Raw genomic sequence first — 4,825 nt, forward strand, 5'->3', positions numbered from 1 at the left:
GTGTAGCAATTAACTGTGTATGCACATATGCAAACACATACATATGGAACACACACATAAGTACACATATAACTAATAATTATTGTAAATAATAACTATTTTTAGCAGTTATTGCCTTTTAAAAAAACATTGAAGAATGTTTGAATTAATCCTTCCCCCAGGACACTTTCCTAACCTGTTAGAATCCCAGTGCTAGGGGGTTTCTGGAGTCAGGACTTTTAGGTTTCTCTTTGTATTCATTAAAAGTTCAATGGATTTTTGTTTCCTTGCCAATAAGACAAAGAGTATTATAACTTAATAATGTATTTTGTGGGTTCTCAAGCTGCTCAAAGATTTTATTTAATATATTTTATATATATATAAATGTACAAATATATGTAACTTTTAAAAACAAAATTATGAAAAACTCCATTTTCTATTCAGTGTCTCCCTGCTATCTTTTGTATGGCAAGCTGTAAAAGTATGACTTAGTTATTTTTTTTTTTCTCTCTCTTAAAACAAGGACAATTCTGTTCTAAAAATATTGAGGGAAAGAAAGCCTTTTTATTTTTTTGTTTAAAACCTGGTTTGAAAAACAAATTCTAATTTTCATGTCCAAGTTCAATATTATTTTAAATTTTGCCCTTGAAACATTGTTCAATTTGAATATTTTACAATATTGTTACTTCTATTTACATTTTTAGAAAATAAGGAACTATTAATGCATTTGCCCTTTGTTTTGCAACCCTCAGAAGTTTGACGGTGCATGAAACAGGAAGCCAACTGACAGCGCTTTAGATTCAAGAACCTAATGTACCACAGAACTGAAAACAGACAGTATTGATAGAGGAAAACAAAGCCACAGTGGAGACAAATGAAGACAAGCAAAGACAAACGTGTAAGCAGATAATTTAATTTGTACACTAATTAGTGTATTCTGTCTTGTTAATTAAAAATGAATGCTTTATTTAATTTTAGAACTAAATGAAAATCCAGTGATGAAACTTAAGAGGGCTTTTCTGTTTTAAGGAGTAGGCATGTGCAATAAATAGGTTTATTATCAAATGAAAAGCATCCCAGATTTTATAAAACTTCTAAATTAATCTGGTCAGAAATTTGTGTGATCTTGAGGAAATGTATAATGTCCAAGTAAAATGGAGATGTTATGGTACACTTTAGTGATTTTTTTTTCTAAACTTTTCTTGAACTGTGAGGTAATTATCTGAAGACTAAAACACATACTTCTGAAAATTCATGAAGTAAAAAGAAAAGAAAAAGGGAATTGATTTCAATAATGTATAAACTTATATTGTTGGATATTTTCTGACACCTTATAAGTGTGACAAACTAAAAGTGACAATTTACCCATCCTGCTCTTATATATCTGCTGCACCAATGATGCCATACAGATACAAAACTGTATGGAACACTTTGTAAATTATTTTGTTCTTAGCACTGGGCATATCCACAAACACTTTCAAATGTGTAAGGTACTGGGAGCAGTTAGGATTTCCTTCACACAGGCTATTTTGTATCTCAATGCCAGCCCTATTAATATTATCAGGTATATCACTAGAAGCCCTATAGAGTTTTTCAGCCTTTCAAATGCTGCAGGATTTCCATCTGTCCAATGGTCTTCTCTGTTTACATTCTTTGATAAATAAAGGAGTCTAGACTATTTACTTTAACAAAGGCCAGGAATCATTTGTTGTATAATTGTTAGTCTCAAGTGAAGTGTAACTAAAACTTCAGTTCAAAGATCTCTCACCACATGTTCTCTACCTATCATTGCCTGTATTATTTACTATTTTGTAGGTTTAATTGGGGCATTTCTTACACCCAGATGGCCTGCTAGACTTGTATTAAGTACCTTTCTGAGAGAGTAATGTATTAAATAAATCTTTGCTTGCTGGATGTGTTCTCATATACATACTTCATGCTGGTATTTCAACACATCTCTCATCAAATCTATCTATTTCAAAAAGGTAGGTGGGGTTTCATATATGTGAGTGGCAACATGATTTTGTCATCTTCTGAAACAAAAATATACAGAAATATTACAAATGTATGTGTTTTTGTATACATTTTCCTATTCTTTAAGTTCCAAGAAGAGTAAATGAGTAACTGAACGCAGCTTGCTTTTTATTCCTTTATTTCTTTACTTTTCTAGCAATACCATAACATAGCAGAATAATGCCAGAGCTTGCAGACAAAAAGAAAAAAGAGGAAAGAAAAAAATTATTGTGCTGGACATGGCTGTGATGGAGTTAATTTTCTTCTTAGCAACTCATATGACTCTGGTTTAGGTTTTCGATCAAAACACTTTTGATAGCATACCAAACATTCAGCTAATCCTGAACAGCAATTGCACAACATTAAGGCCTCACTCCACAATGAGGCTGGTGAGAGGCCTTAAGCACAAGCCCTATGAGGAGAGGCTGAAGGAGCTGGGATTGTTTAGCCTGGAGAAGAGGAGGCTCAGGGGGCTGAAGGGTGGTTGTAGCCAGGAGGGGGTTGGTCTCTTCTCCCAGGCAACCAGCACCAGAACAAGAGGACACAGTCTCAAGCTGCACCAGGGAAAGTTTAGACTCGAGGGGAGAAGAAAGTTCTTCACAGGGAGAGTTGTTAGGCATTGGAATGGGCTGCCCAGGGAGGTGGTGGAGTCACCATCCCTGGAGGTGTTCAAAAGGGGATTGGACGTGGCACTTGGTGCCATGGTCTAGTAGTCATGAGGTCTTGGATGACAGGTTGGACTTGATGATCTTTGAGGTATTTTCCAACCTTATTGATTCTATGATTTTAAGTAGGCTGGGGTTAGGCAAGATGCTGGGAGGGCACACAGCTGAGACGGCTGACTAAAAATGACCAAAGAGATATCTCACTTCATGTAGTGTCATGCCTAGCAATAAAATCCAGGGAGGAAATAAGAGACTGGGTGAAGACTTATCAGCCATTGTCAACCCATTACAGTTAAAACTTTTTTTTTTCCAAATTCTTATGTGTGTGTATATATAATATGTGCTCTTTTAACAGGAAGATATGAGACTCATTTATGCTAATGCAAGGTTATGTCTACATCCTTGATTTGCATAACTCTTATTTCACCTTCACTGCATTGCATTAGTCTCTGGAAAGTTCAGGATATTATATGTAGTCATGTCTTCTTTATTACTTTGTAGAACTTCTATTTTCTTAGTTGTGTCACTTTGAAATATGCTTCCTTTCCTGGATTACCTTCTACATAACTGTACTGCCTAGGGGCCCTTGTCATAGACTAAGTGTCCCTTGAGCAGTACAAACAGTGAACAAAAGGATTAACATATCCCAGACATTTCACAAGCTAAGCATAAAAGAAGAATCTAAAAACTGATGCAAGAAGTCCCATTTAGAGAAGCAGTAACATGGTATTGCTGAGAGAGGCAGGGACAGCCATGGTCCAAGCTGCAGCTACTGCAAGATGTTTAAACACCCTCAAAACAGATCTGAGGTTCAATCATTTAGAACAGCTGAGTGACTGCCATCACAACCAGTTCATCACAAAGGTAGACCAGGAGATCAGCTTCCTTTTTTTTTTTTTTTTTAGTGACCACATGGGGTTTCTGTAACCAGGAAGTTCAGAGAGGGGAGAGGGTCTACCCCAACCCATTACAAGCAGGCAGCCCCAGTTTCTTTTGTGAGAGAAGCGGGAACAGGAGCAGGTTGAGCCCCAGCCACTGCAGGCTATTACACTGCCCCATGAGCAATTTCATTGTCCTATCAAGCAAGGCCAATCAAGGGCGTGTCCTGGCAGCCTGCAAGGTAAGTTGCCCAAAGAGATCCAGCCATGGCTACAACTGAGACAAATGCTGTTATTAAAACAACTGGCCACATACAAACATGTAGGTGTCCACAGAGGATGCTGGAGCCTGGCACTTGCAATGGAGGGTGGCAGAGGCAACACCTACATTGTATGTGAACAAGTGAATGATCTGCTCAGCCTATAGGCTGAGCTGAAGGAAGATGTGATAAGACTAAGGACTATAGGGGAATGTGAAAAGGAGTTAGGCTTGTGGAACAATGCTCTGTGGACTCCCCTAGTGGAGGGAGGTGAGCCAGCAAACAGTGGGAAATGGATATAGGTCCCTGCTAGGAGAGGCAAGGAACACCCCTCCCAGCTCCCCCTCACCCTTCCAGTTGCCCTTGCACAAAAGTGTGGGGCACTGGAATTTGAGGGTGAGGCAAATGAGAATGCGGAAAAAGATACCTGCTTTGGCAGTGTGGTTGGACCTGATGATCTCTTGAGGTCCCTTCCAATCTCTATTAAACTGTAATAATGTATTACTGTGATACCATCTGGGGGGGGGGGGGGGGGGGGGGGGTGCTGCCTAAAGCAAATCAGTCTTCCCCTCACATTAGAACTTGTACTCTTAAAAAAAAAGAGGAGGGTAATTGTTATTAGTGATTCCCTTCTGAGGGCAACAGAGGACTCCATATGTTGAATGAATCCTTCCCACAGGGAAGGCCCCTGTTTGGGGCCTGGGTAAGGGATGTTGCCAGAAGTCTGCCTGGTCTCGTACAGCCCTCTGATCAGTATCCCTTACTAGTTATGCAGTTGGGAAGTGATGAGGTAGAAATCAGAACTCAAAAGGTAATCAAAAGGGACTTTGAGGCACTGAGAAGACTGGTTGAAGTATCAGGGGCACAGGTAATTTTTCTGTCAATACCCTCAGTGGCAGGAAGGAATACTGAAAGGAACAGAAAATCACGTATGATGAATAAGTGTCCTAGAGGCTGGTGCCACTAACAGAATTTTTAGGTTTTTCTGGTCTTGGGAAACTTTATCTGGCACTGAGTCTGCTAGCAGCAG

Source organism: Melanerpes formicivorus, unplaced genomic scaffold (assembly GCF_026170545.1).
Source record: "Melanerpes formicivorus ecotype bairdi unplaced genomic scaffold, bMelFor1.0.p_v2 SCAF_1, whole genome shotgun sequence".
In the NCBI taxonomy this organism is placed as follows: domain Eukaryota; kingdom Metazoa; phylum Chordata; class Aves; order Piciformes; family Picidae; genus Melanerpes; species Melanerpes formicivorus.